The 26299-nt window shown below is 41.3% G+C and overlaps 1 long non-coding RNA gene across 1 annotated transcript; it reads left to right on the plus strand.

Moving 5' to 3' along the window:
• Nucleotides 1-16249: 16249 nt before the first annotated feature.
• On the plus strand, nt 16250-24980 carry LOC135173616 (uncharacterized). Its single transcript, XR_010301391.1, has 2 exons — nt 16250-16304; nt 24756-24980. It is a non-coding gene; the product is annotated as an uncharacterized LOC135173616 (long non-coding RNA).
• Nucleotides 24981-26299: the final 1319 nt, after the last annotated feature.

The raw sequence follows: 26299 nt of genomic DNA on the forward strand, positions 1-26299 counted from the left end.
GGGCTGCTCTCCAGCCACTCACTACCCAGTCTGTAGTTGTGCTTGGGATTGCCTCGACCCAGATGCAGGACACTGCACTTGGTCGTGTCGAACCTCCTGAGGTTGGCTTGTGCCCACCTCTCCAGCTTGTCCAGGTCCCTCTGGATGGCATCCCTGCCCTCCAGCCTGTCTGCTGCACCACACAGCTTGGTGTCATCAGCAGACTTGCTGAGGGTGCACTCAGTGTCTCTGTCCATGGCACCCACAAAGATGTTGAACAAGACTGGTCCCAGGACTGATCCCTGAGAGACTTCGCTTGTCATTGGTCTCCACTTGGACGTGGACCCATTGACAGTTACTCATGGGTGCGGCCATCAAGGCAGTTCTTTATCCATCTTGTGGTCCACCCATCAAACCCATCTTCGCCAGCTTGGAGACCAGGATGTGGTGTGGGACAGTGTCAAAGGCCTTGCTCAGGTCCAGGTAAATGACAGCAGTTGCTCACCCCACATCTATGAATGATGTGACCTGTTCATAGAAGGCCACCAGGTTTGTCAGGCAGGATTTGCCCTTGGTGAAGCCATGCTGATTGTAGCCAATCACCTCTTCATTATTCTTCTGACTCAGTAGTGCCCCCAGAAGGATCTGCTCCATGATCTCACTAGGCACAGAGGTGAGACTGCCTGGTCTGTAGTTCCCCAGCTCCTCCTTCCTAACCTTTTTGAAAATGGGGGTTATGTTTCCCTTTTTCCAGTCAGTGGGAACTTCACCAGACTGCCATGACTTTTGGAATATAATCCTATCACTGCTCCCTGATAAAGAGTCCCTCCGTATCTTTCCTGTAGGCCCCCTTTAAGTACTGGAAGACTGCTATAAAATCTTTTCAAAGCTTACTCTAGGCTAGGTAATCCCAACTCTCACAGCCTATCCTCATAGGAAAGGTGCTCCAGCCCTCAAATCATCTTTATGGCCCTCCTCTGAACCCACTTGAGCAGGTCCATATTTTATACTGGGTGCCCCAGAGGTGGACTCAGTACTCAGAGTGGGAACTTATCAGAGTGGAATAGAGAGAAAGCATCACCTCCTTCAACCTGAGATTATTCTATTATCCATAAGCACTAACTATTTGATACAGCCTGAGTGGCCTCTGAAGTCTTAAAAAGTGATGGATTATCAGCCACTTTCTAGACATATCAACTTTTTTTTAAAGTGAACAACTGAACACCATCTTTAAATAATTTAGGTATTTTATCTTAGCATTCCTCTAGATTTCTTGGACATGCAACATCTTGCAGTGGTGACTAGTTACGTCTTATCTCGTTTCCTTTCTCCATAAGATCAGCCAACACCTTGATATGAAACAGATCCACTGACATACTGTCTGTAATGGATGGAAAACTTTTTCATCTCCTTGGCCAGGAATATGAATGTGTGATGGTTTGGGTGTTACCCTCCGACCCCAACTTTAGAACATCTCTCAGACTAGACTCAGCCAACTCTGGAAATATGAATGAAGCTTATATTTACAGCTGGCACAATATACAAGCAGATATTTACAGTATATACAGTTATAGACAGAAATATACAAGGTTAAAAGGTAATACAGAAACACAACTCCCCTCCCAGAAACCTGAGTCCCCAGGAGGGGCTCTCAGCCACCCCTTCACCTTCCCTCTACCCCTCTCAACCTTACCCCAGTCCCAAGGAAGAATGGAGGTTTGGCCAGAGGGTTAGGAAGCGAAGCACATTAGTCCAAAAGGGAGGGTGAGGTTAGAGAGATGCAGCTCAGCCAGCAGCCCAAGTGAGAGTGGTTATCTATGTTTTTATTTCTTGTTCCTATACATCTCAGCAAGCCTGTGAGCAAAGTAGACATCACCTTTGTTTTCTTTCCACAGCCTGTAATCTAGTTCTTCTCACCAAAACATTCTAGCCTGCTTCAAAGTAGCACAATATGCTAAACCAACCTTTCCCCCTTTCTCTTAGCTTTATTGTCTTTGTGCATTGTTTTGACACATTGATCATTCATTGATACGAGATTGAGAGACATATTCTTTTCATCTCTCCTAAGTAGTTCCAAAGACTCTTTTTTTGATCCATTGTACATTTCTGTTTAGTCAGATTTTTCCATTATCTTGACACGAATTTAAATTTTTTAAAGGTATCTTCTTGCTTTTAACAACAATGTTTATTTTACAGTTTGTTGTATGAAAAAAATGTTGATAATTTCAGGACTAACTACCTTCATTTATGCATTCCTGATTTTTCATATTCTGTATTTTACAACTGAAGGCATTTTTTCTATTAAATTTAATGCACAACTAGTTTGTCAGCTCACTCCTCAAATTGAAGCACTCATGTACTATGAAACCAAACACTGAATAAAGTTACATGACTTTGATAGACAGACTGCAGCACAGGTTCTCTTGGATTAAGAAAGAGGGCAGATAGAGTTTGATTAGCTAGAAATTGTAGAGATACACTTTGCATACCGAAGACAAATCAAGAAAATACATTAACATATATTCAGTGAAGTCAGATAGTATCTATGCCAGAGCTCTGTGGTTCCTTTTCACAAAATGAATTACAAATGAAATAACTGCTTGGTCAGCTGGCCTGGAAACAGTTGTTTTGAGTAGTTAATGAGTCAGCATGAAGGCATTAGCACTCACATTGTCTATTTAGACATGGGCAAAGCACACACAGTCCTTGGTTCTTTAGCTGGTGTGATGGTTTGGGTGTTTCCCGCCCCCTCCCCCCCCCCCCCCCCCCCCACTTTGAAAATCACCCAGACTAGACTCAGCCGACTCTGGAAATGTGAATGAAGCTTATATTTACAGCTTAGCACAATATACAAGCAGATATTTACAGCATATACAGTTATAGACAGAAATATACAAGGTAAAAGGTAATACAGAAACACAACTCCCCTCCCAGAAACCTGAGTCCCCAGGAGGGGCTCTCAAACATCCCTGCACCTTTCCCCTACCCCTTTCAACCTTACCCCAATCCCAAGGAAGAATGGAGGTTCGGCCAGGAGGTTAGGAAGCAAAGTGGATTAGTCAGAGAAACAGCAGGTGAGGTTAAAGAGACGCAGCTCAGCCAGCAGCCCAAGCAAGAGTGGATCTCTAATGTTTTTATTTCTTGTTCCTATACATCTCAGCAGGCCTGTGAGGGAAGTAGACATCACCATTGTTTTCCTTTCACAGCCTGTAATCTAGTCCTTCTCACCAAAGCTAGCTAGCTTCAAACTAGCACAGCTGGTCAAAGAAATTATTTCAAGAGCTATATGGCCAACCTGATACAAAAGGTGCAAGGCTGCTTTATACAGATAAAGTTGCACTGTGCTGTCATAGCCATCAGGAAGCTTGTGCCAAAATTAATCAAGCTTTTTAGAAACAAGAAGAGCATGTGTTGAAATCATAGACCACAGTTATGTGCAAATACGTGTGGGGAAGGAAGAGAAAGATTTGATAAGAAAAAATGTGCTATTGAATGGAAAAAAAAATAGAAGCTGCTCTAATGCACAATCTAGTATTACTAGAAGTGCACAACCAGACTGAGTTGAGTTTTTGTTTAGCTAAATTATTTTCTAGAAAAAAGAAACAATGTAGCTGTGATTTATTCAGAAATTCAGATAAGTATCTGATAGAGTAGAAATGAGGGCAAAAATATTCCAGCTGGAATAAATGAGGTTTGCTATAAGAACTAAAGAAGATATAAAAGACTGAGGCAGTAACTGGATTAAGTTACTAATTAAGTCACCATAGGTCTTTGAAAGAATTGTTACCAATTTTTACCAGTTTTTACATTGGCTTAAAAATTGTGCCCATGAAATTTTCTGATAAGAAAGATGATATTAAGGAGAAGTCCTGGGATATTAGATATAGGAACAACAGGTACTTTGAAGATGAGGGTGTTAGGAATCAAATATTTCTCTATAGCATCCAAACTGTAAATAGAAAGATTAATAAATGTGATTTTTATTGCAACAGGGGAAGTCAGATGGAATTTGACAAGCCAGGGAGACCTAACTGTCTAAATAAAATATTGTTATGATGGTGAATTGCTGAAGAAATACAGTTCTAAACTATAGCAGTCAAAAGTTTTTCCTACAGAGAAGCAGAGGTACTGATAACTAAGTCACCATGGGTTCAGTTCAGTTGCCTAAATTCAAGCAGTACTTGCAATGCAATGAGGTATCTGAGGCTCCTTCATGAAGATGATATATTTGATAACAGATAGTGTCTGACCTATGAATGGCAATGGGAAGCTAAATAAGCTATCACCTCATATTGCAGTTGTAACAGATGTTTAAGCAACTGAAGTATACTGTGGGGTTTATATCTTTTAGGTTCATTGACTACAATAAGGAAAAGAAAGAGAATGGAATACAGCAGCAGAATGTGTGTCCTCAACTTATCTTCCAGAAGTAGTGAAACTGTTTACTTAGGCTCTCAACTTTTCAAACAATTAATTTCATTCCCATGCAGCAAAAAGTTTTGGGGTTTTGATTTTTGGTCTGTTTGTTGTTGCTTTTTTTTCCCCAAAGTAGAACTTACTTTTAAAATAAATAAATAAAAAACCCCCAATGTTTACTGTGTCTCGACAAACTATTTTTGGCTGTACTTAAATGAAACTGCATCTTCTCAGGGGCACTGTCCATCCCATTAGGAAGTAAAAAATGTTTAAAGCTCGTGAATGCTGCTTTGATGTTTATTTTAATAAATGGAGATATGCCAAAATGAATTGCAATATAGTTTATCTTGTGCTTCATGAGATGATTGCATGAGCTCATGAAAGCTTCACTCAGTCTTTTGCAAGAGCATGGGAAAGATAAGCCAAATCTCCTAATCTTTCCCAAGACTTAACTTTCCAAATGTCTTTAATGTCCATTATGCATATTCATACTCAACCATCACAAGCACAGGTTGTTTATTTGCACACCCAAATGAGGACTGCTGTCATCAGGTTATCTATCTCCTCATATCTAAAGTATGAAACTTGGTGAGTTTATACACTTATGTTTCTAATAGAATTTCTTGGGAGGAAAGCAAAACAAACAAACAAAAACCCAAACAAAAAACATCCACAGGACAATCATCTTTTCACTTAGATACATACTGATGTTTGGCATACCAGGTCAGCCTTACTTAGGAGTCTTCTAGCCTGTATTGGATATTCTAGGCTTTTAATGACACATCTCTGCAGATTATTGGTCAATCATGATGGCTGTATGGCTTCATGTCTAAGTGAGACAAGGAGACCTGCAGGATAACTGGAGAGGGACTTTTTACAAAGGCTCATAGTGATAGAATGAGGAGTAACGGCTTCAAATTGGAATCAGATAGATTTAGATGAGACAGTAGGAAGAAATTCTTCTCCATGAGGGCAGTAAGGCACTGGAACAGGTTGCCCAGAAAAATGGTAGAGGCTGCAACTCTGGAGGTGTTCAAAACCAGGTTGGATGGGACCTTCAGTAACCTGGTCTAGTAGGAGATGTCGCTGCCTGTGGCTTGGGAGTTGGAACTACATGATCTTTAAGGTCTCTCTCAACCCAAACCATTCTATGATTTTTTTCACTTACTTGAATGACCTTGGTTTTGTGGTCATGTCTCAAAGCAACTATAACAAAAGCTTACTGTGCTGGAGACTATGTAGAAAGAAAGCCTGAAGGGCTGTGGAAGGATGTTGACATCAAGAAAGTGGGAAGAAAGGAGGCTGAAGACAAAATTGCCAAAAAGGAAAGGAAAGTCTAGCTGTTATTGCACAAGAACTTCTGGTGTTCCACATCTACTTCCACCAGCTGATATTACTCATTTATGTTCATGACAAAACCGCAACCAACCAAAACCCAAAAAACTGCTCCACATTCTGACAGGAAAGGATGAATGAAGACAATAAAGGACTTCCTCAAGCATAAAAAGGACTCCCTTGAACAGTTATTTGTCTGAGGAAGTCTAGAAGTAAGTACATTTTAATTGGACATAATCTTATTAGAACAGGGACTAGCTAATGTAGCAAATTAAATAAATATAATCAGACTACTTCCTAATTACCTTCTTGCAATCTTAATAAGGAATTCACAGTCAAATTAGGGTGTTTCAGGCAATTACATTAAAGACTTCTCAATTCAGTAAAGAATCCAGCTGGCACTTGAAAAGCAATATTGGCTTTGCAGTGCAAAATGTAACCTGGCTCCTGGCTTTCTTTTGCCACCTTTTTTTAAGAGGCAGGGATTAGGACAAAACCTACATCAGCACTTCCTAGAGCACATTTCAACCCACAGCATATGGCAAAAAAAACCTATGTCAATGCGGAACCCATTATTTTCTACACTACCAGTCATCATTATAGCTGTATGTACTCTGTGCCCTGGACAATATATATATACACACAGAGGCAGGATGTGATAAAATGCAAGTAATGTTTTTGCACATGCTTTTTTCAGTCCATACCTACAGCTTAGACTGGATGGAGGAGGAGCACTGTTGATAAATGTCAGTCTAGGATATTTAGAATTGGCTAAAGCAACCTCAGAGAAGTGGCTGTTGAAGTTGTAAGTAATTAAGTTGTAAGTAATTAAGTAATCAAAAATACAATAATGGACTAAAAAAGCCAAATATATAGCTGGGCTCACTCTCTCTGCCAGTTCCTATTGGCAAACATCTGACATTTTGGCATTTTGAGAGCAGAAAAAAAAAACCAAATAAAAACCAGCCAACCAACCAATCTGTCATGGTAGGCCTGATAGACCAGAAATGCGCTTATACATATACTGGCTTGCCCAAACATGTTTTTCTGCTCTCCCTCCATCTGTTTTGGGGAGAAGCAACAGTGGGAAAGAGGACAAAGAACCAGGAGCCACTGAGTCTAAGGACTCTGGCTTGCCCAGACTTGTCTTGCTCCTGTGGTAAACAAGGTACACACACTTAGCTCGTGCTTGCTCTGTGCAAGGCCTGGGCTTTTCCCAAATTTGGGTAAAGCAAACCTATGGCTTAGCCTAATATGGTCAAGCTTGGCTAACTGCCATTCTGATTGGCTGTTCTGTGTCCAAAGGCCCATTAATCTCAGCCTCATTGATAAAAGGACATAGGCAGGTAAACACAGCGTGCTCTGCTCTTGTATTCATGTGTGCTGTTGCCTGCTGCTATTGCTTTATACTGTTTCTGGCAATATACAGCCTTACTGCCTTATTGTTTGCCTGGAAACACCAATGCCTCTAGTTTACCAGGAACAGGCTCTAAATGCCTCCATGTGATCAGCCTGCATAGCCAGCGTGCAATCATGCTAAGACTGCACATCGCAAGACATCCTGCCTATACCTGAAAGTCTCCTGCCAAGATGAGAAGTCCTGGATACACAGATCGTCCAGAGCTGTTGATCACTATGCCCAGGTATTCTCCTACTGGGCAGCTTTCCATCCACTCTTCCTCAAGCCCAAAGCATTGCATGGGGTTGTTGAGATCCAAGTGCACTTGGCCTCATTGAACCTCACACAGTTGTCCTCAGCCCATTGATCCAGCCTGGACACCAATCCCTGCCCTCAAGGAGTCAATACTCCCTCCAAAGTTAGTGTCACCTGCAAAGTTACTGAGGGCACACTCAATCCCATCATCCAGGTCACTGATAAAGATATTAAAGAGAACTGATCCCAGTACTGAACCCTGGAGAACACCAGTTTTGACTGACTACCAGCTGGATTTAACTCCATTCACTACCATCCTTTGGGGCCAACCATCCAGTGTTTTTTGTTTACTTTGAGCTTTTCAGCTACAGTCTGTGCAGGTTTATGTCCTGTCTACTGGACTGTCCTCAATCACTTTAATGCCCTGTCAGTGGCTGCACTTAGATGAAGCTTTACCTAACGTTCCTTTTTGCCCAGCATTTTTAGAGAACAGATTCTTTCCCAGCTGGTACTTAACTGTGCAATCACACCCTCTAAGATCAATGCTATGTAGCCCAGCTTTTAGCTGTTCATCTTCTTTGTAGTGTTGATATCATTGTTTCTGACATAACTTTTGCCTGCTTGCCTTTTTTTATCCAAGGCAAAGCTCTCAAATGTTGTGTGTGCTTTCATGCTTTAGTCTGTCTTGCTGCAGCATAACTTTTTGCCTCTAGGCCTAATTCTTTTGAATTAAGGGCACTGCTTCAGTCCTCTAGTCCATGCTGTGCACACTGCTGTCATTTGCAAAGGCCAGCCAAATAATGTAATCCATTGCTGATATTACTTTCTCTCTCACCTTCCTACCTACTTATTCTGGAGCTACATACAGCAAATAGGTGAACTCTTTTTAATTTTAGCTAATTTTTCATTTGTTTTGTGTTGTCTTGTGTGCCTACCCATGTCAGAGCCTTCTCCATACCTCATCAGCTTCAGTCTGAAGGATGGGGTAGAAGTATCTTAATTTTCTTAGAAAATTCTAATGCCTCTTAAGGGTTAATTCTATTTTCTAGTGTGAGTCGACTCTCATCTGCCTCTCCTGTTGGCATCCAAAACAAATCTAACTAACCACATCGATGTCCTGATGACTGAGAGATATTAAAAATAATCAATAAAAATCCACCACCAGACATATTGCTACATTCAGACTTTTTGCTTTGATGCTGCAGCCCACTGGTTGAGTAAAGCTTCTCCATATTTCATGAATGTCAAAGCTAGCAAAGCTTTTACCCACACCAGTCTTTCTCAGGGTGTTGTTTTCATCACCATAAAACTGACTCCCTATTATTTCTTATTGAGCAGTTTCAGAAAGGCATTTCACTGCAGGAGCATGACTCATTTCCATCTAAAATAATTTATCCTGAACATAAATTTCCAGGCTGTTGATTCCATAAAGTAGAGACAGAACTGTTTAAAAGCCTTGATGTGGCAGGGTTGCACGCTCTATGAAACAAAGCACAGGTATCACAGGTATCATCCTGTTTATATGTCTTTAAAGCTGGTTAAGATTTGAACACCAACCAGTGTCTGTGTGTCTGTTAATAGAGTTAATCTACCCATTTAACAATGGTGTTCTGATTAGACTCAGCCAAGGCACTTACCACTCTCCCATGATGACATATCAGACTTGCACTTTTGATCCTCCAATGAGGCTGTAGTAGATGATGTGTCATTTAGTATGCAAGCTCTGGTCCCCAAAAGCCATATGTTTGTAAGAAGCATCTCTGTGTTGAGGCATAATGCTGCCAGTTTGTGCAGTGAGTACAAGAGGCAATAATATGACACAAAAGAACGCGCAGGGGAGTCTCACTACATTATGCAATACAGTGACAGAGATTTAAAATTATATTTTTAGCCCCTTTGCATATTTTACTCACTCCATGGCAGGTGAAGCAGCTCTAAGATAACTATGTTAGTGTTAATGAAGTAATTCACCAGCAGTGACATGTTCATCTCTTGCTCTGTTATTTACAGAACACTTGACATTTTTTGTAGAGTCTAATCCAAAATTAACCAGAAAAATTCAGTAAGCAGTCTTTAAAGAGTTAGTATTGCAAAGATAATGTTCCAGGCCTGATCATATCTGCCACTCTAGATGGACATGCTTATGAATCTGTCTAACCCCTTACTGAATCAGTAATATCTTATATAACAGTAGCTAAGCACCTCCCTACTTCAAACTGTGATCTCTTAGGTCACCACACTCAGCTTTTTCTGGTTCAGTTAGCCCCGCTATAACAAGTTAAACCAGGAGTAAAATCAAAAGAAAAACAGTCAAACAAATAATACCACCTTTTTCTCTGGCTGAAATTTAGAATTTGTATTTAATTTACTTTGATTATATCGCCTGCTGGGTTATATTTTGGTGAGCAAATCATACACGCTGGTAAGATTTGTCTCGATATTGACTCTATTTGTCTGATTTTTTTACTGTCATGAGAGTCTTCTTAAATCATAGAATCATAGAATCAACCAGGTTGGAAGAGACCTCCAAGATCATCCAGTCCAACCTATCCCCGAGCCCTATCCAGTCAACTAGACCATGGCACCGTCCACCCCAAAGCAGAAGCATGTCCTCATGTCCTATCAAGTAAACTTCTATCTTGCTCATACTTCAGACCACACATGACAAGGACTCTGCCATTGCCCCAGAATCCTGCAGCCCATGTTTCAATACCTTTAGCAGTTTGCTCAGTGTTAACAGTTTTCCTAGTGTACAAATGATCAGCCATAGCACCTGTGTGAAGCAGTTCAACTGGATATGGCATAAATAGCCATCCTTTACTCACAGCATAAGCAATCTCTGCTTTGCCTCTGTGACCAATAAAGATCTAGGCCACCATGGATATCTTAAGACTTTCTAAAATACATAGACTGACAGGGGAACCCTTCCAAGGTGTGTTGGTTTAAGACAGCCTGCTCTAACAAGACTCAATCCTGTGGTCAGGAACAATCTCAGAAAGACAGATAAGAAACCAAAAGCCTTGCAGGTTGAGATAGAGAGCACTTAATGAAATGATACAATGTACAATACCATACAAATGAGCAAAACAAGCCAAGCCAGCTAAGATCATCAGCAAAGAAGCCAGCAAGTGGAAAAAGGCAGCATCCTGGACAGTAATCAGCAAAGCAGAAAAGAAAACTGGAAACCAGAAGCCTTTTACCTTACAATTTGAACTCCAAGCCCCATGATACTTTGCTCCACTCAGCACTTTGGTTTTAAAGCTGGCATTTCATCAGCATGGTATTAAATATTCAGCAGCAGATTCAGTTGGCTAAACCTACACAAGAATAGAAAGCACATCTTTAATGGAAGCCTTTGCTCTTTTTGTTTTGCCAGTTAAAGGGAGGTCTGTATGGTTGCATTTGTTTTTCAGTACAAACAGATGACACTTGTTTGGGATTGTTTGATGGGTCTTGATTATTATCTGCCTAGCTGTAGTGGGGAAGATTTAAGAGAAAATGCAGCAGACTAGACAGTCCATCAGTTCAGTTCTCTGAGGACTTGTACATACACAGCCTGATGGCTAAAGGCAAGTGCTATATAACAATATAAGTTGCTATATGGACCTTCATCTTCATTTAGTTCCATAGAAAGACTTACATAATATACATTGATTTTGTAATCAGATCCAAGCAGGGGAAACTTTTCCTCATATCTTCTCTCCCTGCAATTTATTGTACTGATTTACTATGAGCCTGCCACAAGTCCTGATCTAGGCATTGCTAGAAGGATAGAAATAAACTGTCCTAATTTAGACAACCATTTAAGCCTATTTAAATTACAGACTTTACAGTGCCTCTGCCACAATATAGAGATAAGAAGGTGAATGTAGTGCCCCCTCAGTCCCCAAGATTTGGATTTTGTGTTGTTTTAGTGAAAAGCAAAGGAAAATCACATCATGCATATTGAGTATCCATTGGGTTATTGACCTCCATCATGGCCTTTCAGAAAACAGATATGTGTTGTTTTCATCTGATGAAAGTCAAAATGTCTTAATAATTACAGAAAGGAAGAATATACTTTTAGAACATTATTTTTTAGGTTGGGTATTTCCAAAACTTTTAAATGCATTTGATGAAGAAATAGAAGTCTGTTAATAGAAAATTATGAAGTACCTAAAGTATTTTAGGGTTTTTATGGAAGTAGTTAATTGAAAATTAGTTGATTACCTTCACAGAATCACTGAATGGAGGGGACCTCAAAAGATCATCTAGTCAAACCCAGCTGCCAGAGCAGGATCACCACTTTAGTTACCTAGTAATGACTTTGCATGAGTGTCTACGGCATATCAAATTGATTTTGATACCATTTCTAAAGTGGTTGCATAGTAATTACACAACATGACAATTGCATAGACTATAGTTAAAAAGGGCCTTGCACCAGTTTATATCAGGATGAAAATTTAGAGGTTATTCTTCATGTGTTTGTTTTCAGACCATGCAGGTAGATTGTAAGCAAAATAATGCAAAACCAATGTCAAAGGACTAAGATTTTTTGCTGTAATTGTTGACATCATTGCTATGCCTACTGCTGTCTGTGAAGCTGAAGAAAGGTTCAGTCCACCTCATTTTCTGACACTTTAATAATGCCACCTCTTTCTCTTCAAGTATCATTTGTATTACATGGGAAAGCACTGAGCAATTCCAGATGTTCTGAAATCTGGCAGAAAATCCTATAAGATATGACTGCTTCTTTATTTGTTTAGCTTTCATGCCTAAATGGTTTCAAATTATCCATTTTATAATTATGTTTATTTACTGATTAACTATTATGTATGACAATTTACTTTCAGCTGATTAAAAGATGAATTTTTCAAACATTTGCTTGAAGATATTTAAGTTTAATCAGCAAGTAAGATTTCTAGCAACAGATTATGATTTTTCTGTCAATGCAAAATAAATTTCACTGCCACTATCACAGTATTTTTAATACTTCTTTTTGCTTGGTGCTAAACTTAGCCATTTTTACTAAAGAAAAGAAATTGCACATTACTTGAGACTGCAGTAGCTTCTCGATAGTATCATTAGCATCTGTTAGAATCTCCTGTAAGGACACACACCTGAGTCATCAAAGTCTCATCTGTGCAGTTAGGTGCACAACTGGGAAGGTTTCAACCTCTTGTTCCACTAAGGACCAGCTCTGCAAACCCAGAAAGAGGTGAGAGGCTGCACGGAGGAGACAATTTTACTTGAGAGATTATTTTTAAAGAAGCTTAGGGGAGGGGGGAAGAAAACAGTTTGGTCTGTACTGCATTACATTAAATTGTTGAGTAGAACTTAAGACTTCATTTCCAGCTCACAAAAAAAGTATTTTTTTAACCTGGCCTCTTTCTATCCCCTGATCTAACAGTGCATTTGCTTTCTGTGCTCATTTATTAGGTGTGAGGAATATGACAGCTAAGTCCAAACAAAAATTAGGTAACCATTCAGTGACTGGATTTTGACCCCCAACAGCTGCTGCTGTGGCAGGTGATCCAGCACTGTTCTGTAAACCAGCACCCATTTCTAGTACCTCTGTCACCTAATCAGCATTTTACTGAAAGCTCCATATGATGATCAGGTAGTGAGGTGGATTGTAAACTGGTTGAAGGAGAGAAGTCAGAGAGTTGTAGTCCATGGGATGGAGTCTGGTTAGACACCTGTAGCTAGTGGAGTCTCTCAAGGGCCAGGCCTGGTACCAGTACTGTTCAATATATTAATTAACAACCTGGACAAGTGCACTGTCAGCAAGTTTGCTGATGACACAAAACTGGATGGAGTGGCTAACATACTGGAAGGGTTGTACCACTATTCAGAGAGACTTAGACAGGCTGGAGAGCTGGGCAGGAAGAAACGGAATGAAGTTCAATAAGGGCAAGTGTAGAGTCCTGCATTTGGGAAAGAACAACTCCATGTGTCAGTATAGGCTGGGGACTGACCTGCTGGAAAGCAGTGAAAGGGAAAAGGACCTGGGAGTCCTAGTGGATGGAAGGCTGACCATGAGCCAGCAATATGCTCTTGTGGCCAACAAGGCCAGTGCCACTCTGGGGTGTATTAGAACGGCTGTGTTTAGTAGGTCAAGACGGGTTCTTCTCTCCCTCTACTCTGCCCTAGTGAGGACACCTCTGGAATATTGTGCCCAGTTCTGAGCCCCTCAGTTCAAGAAGGACATGGAACTGCTTGAAGGAGTCCACAAAAATGATTAAGAGAGTGGAACATCTCTCTTACAGAGACTGAGGGAGCTGGAGCTCTTTAGCTCTCCTTGGAGAGGAGGAGACTCAGGGGTGACCTCATAAATGTTTAACAGATGAGTGCCAAGAGTATGGCCAGGCTCTCTTTGGTGATGCCCAATGACAGGACCGGGGGCAATGGGTGGAATTTGAGGCATAGGAAGTTCCATGGAAATAGGAGGAAAATTTTTTTCACTGTGAGGGTAATGGAACCCTAGAATAGGCTGTCCAGGGAGGGTTGTGGTGTCTCCCTCTCTGCAGATATTCAAGACCCACCTGAATGCATTCCTGTGTGATCTGGTATAGGTGATCTGCTCTGACAAGGGGGTTGGACTAGATGATCTTTGAAAGTCACTTCCAGCCTCTAATATTCTGTGGTTCTCTGATATGACCACAGATGCTTCCTTGGGCAGATCAATTTTCAGAAAGTGTGGAGTTTCTATTTTTTTCTCAACAATGGCTACCTTGGCAATCTGAGCTCAACTCAGTTACCTAAGCACAAATGCTGTGCTGTTTGAGATACCACAGTTTTCTGAGACAGCCATCCAGAGCAGACTAGCATTATCTCACATAAGACCTGTGAGAGCCCAGAGCAATTCAGGAATGATACCTGAAGGTCAGGGAGAAGGATATCTCATATACATCTGGGCAGATGTTGCAGCCTACAGTGAGGTGTAAGTTGCTCAGATTACATTAACAAGCTGAAGCTTAGGTTAAACATTTCTGTATCAGTAGCAATCACAAAGAGAATGAAAGAGACAAAGAGGATCAAAATAATCTGAATAAAATACAGTGGTTTAGCAATTTCCTGAAGTTTTGAAACTAGAGACTGATCCCATGGAATTCTCACTGATGCAATCCAAGAATAATAAACCATCTTTCCCGACACAGAGGATGAGCAGATATAGATTCAGTGACCCATTTGCTCTTTTAGTCTTCCTGTCACACTTTGTCCTTTAAAGACCTTACATACTTATTTACATTCTCCAGGGTTTGTGCTGCATCAATTTCAATAATCTTTAATTAAAACTGAGCTGATCCCATAAAAGCTATGGATATTATCATTGAAGGTTGCACCACTGATTTAGCAAAGCATATTGCTTGTCTTTGACTTCATAGTTCATGAGATTCAAGGAACTGGTGGCAATTCATAAAAATTAACATGAGTGGCCTTGCCTGTTGGCAAGCAATACTTTACAAAGCCTATAATAATTTCAACTCAAAGGTAACTGCTAGAGAGACTCTCACACCGTCCTTGGCATGCTGTTTGTTCTCCAGATTTTAAATGGATGACAGTGATACATCTTCTTATTTAGCCAGATGTCTGAAAGCCTTGGAGGTACATAATAGTGCTGATGGAGAGAGCTACATTTGACCTTCCAGTCTTGGAACTGACAGTGCCTTGAGGGTTCAAGAGAGAGTGGATTTGAAAGTCCCTTTCTTCGTTTCCCAAACCAAACGCAAGTTTCAGGGGAGATACTGCTACTCTGGCTTTGCTGAGCAGTGCATCATTTCCCTGAGAGTGGCCCAGGCTAAGATGCATATCTTGCTGAAGGAGGTAAATAAGACACACAGCATTTTTTAAAAGAGACCCTACATGGCCTGATGCAGATGCATTAGATAGCATTTGAAAACACAGTTATTGCCTCCTTACCTCATAGAATCATAAAACAATTTGAGTTGGAAGTGACCTCCAAAGGTCATCTAGTCCAACTCCCCTGCAGTCAGCAAGGACATCCTGCACTAATTCAGTTTGCCCAGAGCCCTGATGAGCCTGATCTTGACTATCTCCAACAATGGAGCCTCAACTATCTCCTTGGGCAACCTGTTCCAGTGCTCCACTACCTCCACGGTAAAGAACTTTCTGCTAACATCCAACCTAAATCTCTTCTCTAGTTTAAAACCACTGCCCTTCATCCTGCCACTTCAGGCCTTTGTAAACAGTCCCTCTTCAGCCTTCTTGTTGGCCACCTTTAGGTACTGGAAGGTTGCTATTAGGTCTCTGTGGAGCCTTCTCTTCTCCAAGCTGAAATCAGAGCATGTTTCTGGCTTCCTGGTAGACGTCTCTGCATAACTTGCAAACGGTTGTTCATGATGAAATGTTGCAAAATCTTACTGCTGACTTCTATTCAGTAATGATTTGTTACATACTTCAACTTGATCTCCAAAAACACCAAGCAAAAATTTTTATCCAGTCTGTAAAAAAAAATAAGCTGAGCTGACAAATGTGAGAAAGGCAAAGAAATACAAGGACAACAGGACTGCCCAGACTCACAGCTCGCTTGCTGTGCAATTTAACATTCAAGATGACTGCAGATAGATCATTCCATCTTCCTGTTCTCATCTCCATCCTTTTCCTCTCCATTTCCCTCCCTTCTCCACCATATCCATCTCTTTCTCTCCTGCACAATGCATTTTCCCCTTTTTTTTCCCCAAACTCATAACACCTGGATTCTGTTGGAGTCTCCTCCCACCCCAGGTGTCACTACTTTGCCCTCCCTACCCACTCCTCTTTTCAATCTGGATTCTATTGGAATCTCCTCCCATCCCAGGTGTCACCACTTAGCACCACCCCCAACACCGCCCCCCACTCCCCTTTATAAGTGGCCCCAGGAAAGGCAAGCCCTAAGCTTGCCCACTTGGGCAGAAGGATCCTCCTTGGATCATCACCGGTGAGTCCTTTGTGGTGCATCACTGGGTGAATGGTGGAGGGGATTCAAAGGCCGGGGGGCCTGGTGGGCCCCCCGGCTAGGTAGGGCTAGGCAGGGCTAGGCTGCACAATTGCTCTGACATTGCTCACGGGTGCTGGGTAGGCTTCCTAAGGCTGAGTTTCTCCATGTTGATTTGCAAGATTCTTCACTGTTAAGTAGGGAAAAGTCACTTTTTCTTGCCAGTGTCTCTTTTTTTTTGTGTGTGTTTGATTGCTTGGGGTGTTTTTATGGTAACCTTTTTAATACATTGCCCTTAAGATGCATGTTTTCTTGTAGAGATGATCCTGAATAATGACTAGCTATTACTAGGAAAAGCACTGGCCTCACATGTGGGCTAAGATTTTAGGGCATGAGCTGGTGAAATGAGAAATTGCTGGGAAATTGTTTTCATGCTGTACTTTAAACAAAGATGTTCTCTAGAGCACAAAGGCTGCCCCAGCCTAACCCTCCCCCCAAACACTCCCCAAGATACACTTTCACAAAACTATCCCCATTTATCATGAATTAATTTTCCCTACACTCCCCAGAGCACAGGTCTTTGAAAGTTTAAAAGTCAGCCTTCAAATAATCAAATATCCTTTAAACAGTCTCTTCTCTCATCCCAGAGAGGTTAGCACAGGTCTCTCACTGTCTGCAAGGAAGCAGTGTCAGTGCAGAGGATGGCAGGAACATGTTCAAGCTATGTGGACATTCTCATCCAACACCTTGAAGTTTATTCACATGATTGGTGATATCAAATATTATCAGACTGCAAGCATAACCTAATTTGCTTGAGTCCTTCAGTTTTCATCCAATTTTGCTGCTAGTAAACCATGCCATGAGAAGTTAGTAAAATTTGACTTGGGTTTCTAGACATTCCAGTCTTGGGGCTTCCTGAGAAGTAATGACAGTGGACCTCAAGGATTACTTACTATTGTGTAAAAGAACCTCTATTCATAGAATCAACCAGGTTGGAAGAGACCTCCAAGATCATCCAGTCCAACCTAGCACCCAGCCCTATCCAGTCAACTAGACAATGGCACTGGTGTATGGTTCAGGATTTGTCTGTGGTAGATTTTCTGATGTATTGATTTCACAGCCAAATATTAGTTCTTAGAATCCAAATTCATTAATTATTAAGAGATCACATTATTTTGTTGCTTATACCTTCCTGGGTTTTTGAGCCAACTGGTCATTCAGGAGAGGCAGTGACTATATACAGACATGTTTCACTTGATGATGAGGGTTGGAAATTTAGGAAAGGCCTGCTTATAAACCATCAGTACCATCTCCAGAAATGTGCAGGGGCAAGCAAAGAAATGGTAGCTTGTATAAACCATTACTACTTCACTTTTTGTTTGTGTTGTTCACTAAGTGGTTTTAACTGAGCCCATGTTTGACAGAGATGTTATTTGTGCAAGTCCTTTGCCCAGAATAGAAATGTGTAATTATTTTACAGCTATCTGGATTTTACTGAGCCATCAACTCTGTGTTACTTGAGACAAAAAAAACTCAAGACTTCTTTGAGGGTCCCTTTGGACTCAGGTCACATTGAGCACATGAGAGAAAATTCAGAAGGCTCTTACAGCACCTTTTGAGCTAAATACTGAAATAACAATTGAAATAGGTCCAGTGGAGGATATAAGCAACATTCACCACTGCTTTGTGAAAATATACTTTTTAGTTTTTCTTCAGATGGTGAAGTCCTGAATTGAAAATAATTTATTAGTTCAGATAAAATCCTGTAACAGGCAATTTAAATTACTGGGAATCAGTTTTCAATAGCCTTGAATAAACTTGCTTAAAGAATTCATTTCACTTGAGATTAAACAAAAGAATCCATAAAGTAACATAATTAGAAAGATGGAAAGTTGTTTTTCTATATTCTTGTCATTTCTCTTTCATGTTGCTGGCAACTTTGTTTGTTTTAGCCTGAGGCTTTGTTTATTGATTGTGACCAACAGAAGGACAAACATGAAAAAAAATGAGAAGGCAAACTAAACTCTGTCTGCGGATGAAGGTCAAGTTCACATCATCTGATCTCACGAACACAAATTTCCCATTATCTCTAAAATGAAATACCACAGGCAGAAATACTTAATCTGTGATTCAAGTAACCTCTTTTGCTTATGAGAGGAAAAATGGCTGTGGAGCAAAAAGAAAAAACCCAGAAAATCTGAGAAAACCAAATTGCCCCTGTGTTTGATACCAGGCACAGCAAGGGCTGCCCCATCTGGTGGGGACTCTGGCTCCCAAAGCTGTGGAGAGGCTGCAGCCAGGCCAAACCCTGGCCCAGGGAGGCTCTTGTGCTTGTGGCAATGGCACTGCTGTAAGGCAACTCTGCTGTGATGGTTTGGTTCCACTCACCCAGGCCCCAATTTGCAGGCCAATGTCTTGGCCCAGCCTCAGCCCATTTCTGTACCCAAGAGGCTGCCCCAGTACCTACCTCCCAGCCTGCCCTGCTCCTGGCTGGAGTGGCAGATTGGGCCTCAGATGCTGGATCCTGCCATCCCAGGGAGCTGTGGGCCCCATACTGCCCTCATGCTTAGCTTAAGTCCCGACTGTTTAAATCCTGAGTTTTAGCTGCATTAGCACACAGTGTCTATCACATAATTTGAAGACAACACAGAACTTTGAAATAAAGATGGTAAATGAGTAGCAGCCCAAAAGGAAGACTTATAGCTCCTGATCTTTTCTATAGAATCATTTGAATTTCCGATGCTCATCGTGATTAGGAAATCAAACAACAAAGTGAGTCCAGTTCTTCCAGCAAAAAGCAAGGAAATTGTAAATGTAAAATTTGACACAGAAGGAAAAAAGCATCCAAATGACACATCATAATGAACCATCCCAGAGCCCAGAAGAGGATGCCCATCTTGTGACTAGTCAAGTCAAACATGGGTTTAACAGAGCTGTGTGGATCTTACCTGCTGTGAAAGGTTAATAGGCCTAAAACATGTCCTGGCTTGCTCCACCCTTCTGCTGATGGGGGAAGCAAAGGCAGGAGGAAAACAAAGGCTTGGGCCATGATGTCCCCTCCCAAAGGGATAAACAGGTACCCACAGGTGTTTATGCATTTGTGTCTTGCCCAAATGAGAGTAAGCAAGCCCTGGCTCTGCTTTGTGCTTCAGACCAGCGTAGCCCTGATATTTTGGACTTGAACTATCTGGAAACTTAAGTGTCTCAAGTTTACTAGGAGAAGGCATTAAGTGGTGAGATGTGCTGAGAAGTGCCACCAACATCATGCTCTCTGCACATCAGCAAGAGGTCCTGTCCGCACCTCTTCAAACCTATGTGCCAAGAAGGCAGGATCATCTGCCTCTTTCCCAGTACCCTGTTAGAGCCTGGGAAGATCTAGAAGCTTCTCAATGGCTATGGAGATGCTGAGCAGTTCCAACACTGCTGCAAACGAGCCAAGGGACTATCATAGGATGTTAGGGGTTGGAAGCGACCCAAGGAGATCATTGAGTCCAACCTCCCTACCAGAGCAGGACAATGCTATCTAACACAGATCACATAGGAACACATTCAGACAGGCCTTGAAAGTCTCCAGAGAAGGAGACTCCACGACCTCCCTAGGGAGCCTGTTCCAGTGCTCTGTGACCCTTACAGTAAAGAAGTTCCCCCTTGTGTTGATGCGGAACCTCTTGTGCTGCAACTTAACCCATTGCTCCTTGTCCTATCCCAGGGAGCAGTGAGCAGAGCCTGTCCCCCCTCTCCTGGTCAGCCTTCAGATACTTATAAACATTTATCAAATCTCCTCTAAGTCTTCTCCAGACTAAAAAGCCCCAGGCCCTCAGCCTCTCCTCATAAGCCATGCCCTTCTGTCCCTTAATCATTCTCGTAGCCCTCCGCTGGACCCTCTCCAGCAGATCCCTGTCCCTCTTAAACTGGGGAGCCCAAAAGTGAACACAGTATTCAAGATGATGTCTCACCAGGGCAGAGTAGAGGGGGAGGAGAACCTCCCTTGATCTGCTGGACACACTCTGAATTCTACTCTGTGAGTAGAACAGACTTTCCCTAGGGCTCCAGGCTGCCTATTTATAAGTGGGGCAGAACTATTTTGTGGCTAAACCTTTTCCAATTTTCTGATTCTCCTAAATTGACGAATTGCCCATAAGCATCCTTGTGAAGATTTTCCTGACCAAATTAGAACCCAAATTTAACTAGTTTGTATTTAGTTGTGGGTGGGGCTTGCTGGAAATAAAAATAACTTCATATTTTGTAATTCCTGCCTCATTAATTGCTTTCAGTCTATCAAATCAATCAATTTTAACAAATAAATTTCAATACATTTATTTATTTGCAGTAAATTTATAAGAAACTTCTATGTTGCATTCTCTGCATCTCTGGTTATGAAGTGGATTTTTCTCCTGAGATATATCCTCCGGCTCACAGTATATCATCCATAAAAATATTTGTCTTTTTTACATTTATATTTGAAGGGACAGGGGAACTTATGTCCACAGGGCCTCATATTTCAGTGACAGCCCTATTTGACCTCAATATTTTCCCACTGAACTTTGTGGAGGTTTTGCAACTGGTATTAGCCTGATTTACACTGTATTTATACTAGTGGTAAAGCTTCATCAGATTTCAGCACAGGCTAAAAGTGAGATGCTTTGTAAATCCCATTTATCTGTAAACATTTTGATGGTTTGGGTGTTCCCTGCCCCCAACACTTTAGAAATCACCCAGACTAGATTCAGATGGCTCTGGAAATATGAATGAAGCTTACATTTACAGCTAGCACAATATACAAGCAGATATTTACAGTATATACAGCTATATATAGAAATATACAAGGTAAAAGGTAATATAGAAACACAACTCCCCTCCCAGAAACCTGAGTCCCCAGGATGGGCTCCCAACCACCCCTACAACTTCCCCCCTACCCCTCTCAACCTTACCCCAGTCGCAAGGAAGAATAGAGGCTCAGCCAGGGGATTAGGAAGCAAAGTGCATTAGTCCAAAATGGAGGGTGAGGTTAGAGAGTAAGAAGCAGCTCAGCCAGAAGCTCAAGTGAGAGTGGTTATCTATGTTTTTATTTCTTGTTCCCATACATCTCAGCAAGCCTACGAGTGAAGTAGACATCACCATTGTTTTCTTTTCACAGCCTGTAATCTAGTTCTTCTCACAAAAACATTCTAGCCTGCTTAAAACTAGCACAACATTAAGGATTGTGAAACAGTCTTCAGTGAACCATACAGAAGGAAGCTAATCTAACTTTTTGTTCTAGTGTCCCACTGCATTATGTAGCACAGGATGGTCCATGGCAACATCTTCAGCTCATTTCAGTGAGAGAAAGGTGCTAGTACTGCAATTCACACTGAAACACCTTCAGTGCAGTCAGAGGCTCATGGCTTCTGGGTTTGGTGCTGGACACACCTTTAATTCCAGAGATGTGAAATAACACCTTCAGTCATCTTTACGAGCTTTCTTTCTTCCATAGTTTAGCCTTAAACCTCACAAATCGCAGCAGCAAGTATCACACAAATCTTTGATGTAAAATTGAGCAGTGTATAAGGCCTGCTGCTTTTAATTATCTTTTAATCTTTGGTGGACTGCTTTTCTTTAAATATGCTGCTACAGCCACTTAATTTCCCTCCACAGCATTACCAGTTGCTAGGGTTTGTGGTGATGTTTTTCTTTTTTTGTTTCTTTTTTTTTTATGTAATTATTTCTCTTTGCTTGAATGGTGAAAGATAATAGCTACCCTGTGGCTAGTTGGAATGGCTTCCTCAAAGTGGAAGCTGCTGAAAAGGTTTTTGCAGTAGCCTTACAGAAAGCTGAAAGTCTTCCAAGTCAGGATTAATGTGCCATGGCTATGAAGAGAGCAGAGGGCAAGTATTAGTAACTCAGCATGAGTGTAGCTGTAGATTGAAGTAATTTGGATTCCTGTCTTCAGAGTACTAGGAAGGTTTTAGGTACAGGAGAACCAAGAGAAGGCACTGGAGAAGAAGTATCAAACAGGCTGTAGAACTCTGGATGAAATTCATAGTCTGAACTTCTGGATCCAAAGACCAGAACTGCTTTTGCTTAGTGTCTCACTAATTCTGAAAGCATCAAAGTTTGCTGGGTACCCTTCACTTAAAGTTAAGATCCTGAAGTAGGTTTATGGGCTCTGAACTCCTGCATAATAACTATCAGTAGCCAAAAAGAGAGGGTTTGGGGACCCCGAATTCGTTCTGGTACCTCATAAGATGTAGTCATTGCTGCTTTCTTTTTTAGATGTATTCATAGTATTTTTAACAGCCTAATGGTTGGTGCACTCATTAAGGAAAAAGGAGCCCTGAATTTTAGATCCATATTCTTGGAGAATAGTGCTACCTATGGCTACTTCTGATGCTTTTGGGTTGTCTTAAAGTTTTACTTTACTAAAAATATTTTTCCTTCCTTTAAAAAAAAAGTATAGAGAGTTCATAATTATATTGTGCTTTGCTGTGCCAGTGGATTTGGCTGGTTAATTTGGTTTGGTTTTCTTTTTTTTTTTCTTCTTTCTGTTAGTTTATTTGATTTTTGGTCTTATGGAATTGAAAGCAAGATTACAAAATGTGGGAGAGTTGAGAATACTGGACAAGTTGCTACAAAAGGCAAGTTGTACCAGAAGCTATGATTTATGTAGTGATCACAAAGCTCTACAGGTCAGGAGAGGAAAAAAGATTAAATGGGAAAATAAAATCAAAACCAAGTTTGCAGTGGATATTATTTTAGTCCTGTTTTTACAATTGCTATCCTAATATATTTTACACAGTGTTAATTGCGGTACTGCCAGATGTTAGCACTTTATTTAGTAGTAAAAGGGGAGATGAACCATTAGAGGAAATTGTCTTTAAGCACGCCACTACGTAGAACATATAAATGCAATATGTGTGTGACCTGTTACAGTTCACACAGTGGTGGCATCTCAACTATTGCAAAAGCATGGTGGCAACACTAAAGGCAAACCTTGGCTAATAAAAGCAAGGAACAAAAGAAAAAAAAATCAGTTCATCCTTAAAAAAGTATCACAAAAAATAAAGTCTGAGCCCAATGAAGAGTCTCAGATAACCAAAGTGGCATTTCAGTAGAATCAGACTGTGTTGTTCAAACCTTTCAGACTGAGAGGCTGAGCGTGCAGGTTTTTTTCACTAGGACTTTGTAGAGCAGCATCTACTGTGCTTCAAACTGACACTGAATGGAGAAAAGGAACTGTAGATTACAGACAAAATGCCTTTGGAAACCAAGTCTAGACTCACAGTATTAGCCTCTCAGGTGTGCCTAGATCCAAGCTAGAATCAGACTCCCGGTGTCTGTTCTTCCTGTGGCCCCATAACTCACATCAGTGGATCTTGAGCTGAGCTCCATGAAGAGCTGCAGGAAGCATTCCCACTCCAACATCCCACAGTGCTGTAGTGAGGGCATTTTCCCAGAGGTGGGAGAGTGAGTAGAAACCACAGATGGTAAAACTTAAGCTGCTAGTGAGTACTTTACCCACTAATGTTTAGTGCAAAACTACATGTAGTACCTCTTCTTCCAGGAACTGCATAGACTGTAGATGTCTGTCTGCATAAACCTGGAGATATCCTCCTAGAGCAAGCATTTGGAGCTTGTTTAAAGAGCTAAAGCTAGATACCCAGAGGACTTTGAGGCTGAGTAGGTAATGCCAACAGTACTAGGCACTCTGTCAGAGATACACAAAGCACCTACAGGATGGCCAAGGGATCAGGCCCAGCCAGCATGGGTATAGGAAGGGCAGGTCCTGTCTCACCAACCTGATCTCTCCTTTTATGATCAGGTTACCCACCTGGTGAATGTGGGGAAGGCTGTGGATGTAGTCTATCTGGACTTCAGCAAAGCCTTTGACACTGTCTGCCACAAGAAGCTCCTAGCCAAGCTGGCAGCTCATGGTTTGGACAGATTCACTCTGTGCTGAATCAAGAACTGGCTGGATGGCTGAGCCCAGAGAGTGGTGGTGAATGGTGGCACTTGGAGGTCTCTTCCAACCTGGTTGATTCTATGATTCTAGGTTGGTATGTAGGAGCAATGCACTCAGCTTTCATTTACATGCCTAAGCTTCAAATTAGATGGGATTTTGGCAGCCTGCTTCCTATCCAGAGTTAATGTAAAAATAATTTTGCTGCCTGTTGTAGTGAAAAGTTTGCCAAGATACATTTTTCTACTGTAGATTACAACTGCATTATTTCCTCCATTTATAATGTGGTGAATTTACGTCAATTAGAATTTGGCATCTACTCCCAACGAGCAGATTACCACACTACTCAGAATTTGGAAGTAAAATGAAATTATTATTTACAAAAGTAGGTGAAATATGAAAAGTAATAAACAAATACAAATGTACATATACAACTAGACAATAGTCCAGCTATCCCCCTGGATAGAGCCCAGGAGCTGACACCCACTAACACAGTATTATCTCTTTCTTCTTACCAGTAACCCAAACAATGATCAGCACAGAGGAGTAAAGCAAAGTTCAGAGAGGAGCAAAGAAGGAAAACAGGAGAAAAAGAGAAAGAACACTCTGAACTCCAAACTACATAGAATTTTCTTAGACCAGTGGAATGAAAAGAAACATATCTCTTATATTTTGTTCAGCCCCTTTGAAAGTAGAGTCCATTCCCCTGGACTCTCTCGGGATTCTCTAAAAACCTTTGTTTACCATTGACCTTAGCCCTAAATGGTAACATAGCTAGGCCTAAACAATTAACCAGAATACATAGGTAAATGATGAATAAATGCAATACAGATTGTTAGTAGTCCTTGATCTTCTGTACTCAAAGGATGACAAGGTCAGGAAAAACTATGAGTAACTGAGTGTTTGACATTTTTGTTGAGAGCAGACAGACTTAATTAATAATAACACTCTTGCTGAATTGGAGAGGAAATGCAGAAAAGTTGTATTTAAAGATGTGCAGGAAGAAAAGATACAGAGTACTTGAACCCTTTACACCTAATGCAGATACAGGGTAAGTGAAAATTCCCCCCAAACCTTCTGCCCAATCAAGCTAAACCATCAAACCCCAGCGCTCATTTGCCCTCCTCCCCTCCCCCCTCACTGTCTCCCTTTAGCCCAGGTAGGCCATGATGGCACAGTAGAAATTCGCTGCAGCTGCGGCCTTGAAGCACACAGGCAGGTTTATCCCACATAGTTACTACAGATAAGACTCCCTCCAGAGATATGAAAGGAAGGGAAAGGAGAAAGATTTGACTTTGCTACCCACTTATAAAGCGATAGCAGGATTGTGGGATTGAATAACGAAATGACAATTTCCAGGGATGACCAGGTCTGTCCCCTGGGAAGGGACTTCGTCTCTGTGGTCCTCCTAAGGGAACCTCCGACCCCTCAAACCACCACACTGAGAAACCAGGAGACTCACAGTTGCATCACAAGACCTGGACTTTGCCAGACATGCCACATAGGCCAAGCCTTTTAACTCCTTGTGAGAAATGTGCCTGTTGCACTTACTGAATTATTCTGGACTTCTCTAACCTAAATAAAATCTCTAACTTCCCAGAGCACCTCATAAATTGTTTGATGTTTTAGAATCTGTCTAAATTCTACCTGTGATGGTTTGGGTGTTCCCTGCCTCCCCCCACCCCCACCCCACTTTGGAAATCACCCAGACTAGACTCATCTGGCTCTGGAAATTGAATGAAGCTTATATTTACAGCTAGCACAATATACAAGCAGATATTTACAGTATATACGGTTAGAGACGGAAATAGACAAGGTAAAAGGTAATACAGAAACACAACTCCCCTCCCAGAAACCTGAGTCCCCAAGAGGGGCTTCCAATTGCCTTTGCCTCCTCTTACCCCAGTCCCAAGGAAGAATGGAGGTTCATCCAGGGGATTAGGAAGCAAAGTGGATTAATCAGAGAAACAAAGGGTGAGGTTAGAGAGAGAGAGATGAAGCTCTGAGCTCCCCAGAAGGAGTAGTGCCTTATCTATGTTTTGATTCTTGGTTTTATACATCT

This window comes from Pogoniulus pusillus, chromosome 3 (assembly GCF_015220805.1).
Source record: "Pogoniulus pusillus isolate bPogPus1 chromosome 3, bPogPus1.pri, whole genome shotgun sequence".
In the NCBI taxonomy this organism is placed as follows: domain Eukaryota; kingdom Metazoa; phylum Chordata; class Aves; order Piciformes; family Lybiidae; genus Pogoniulus; species Pogoniulus pusillus.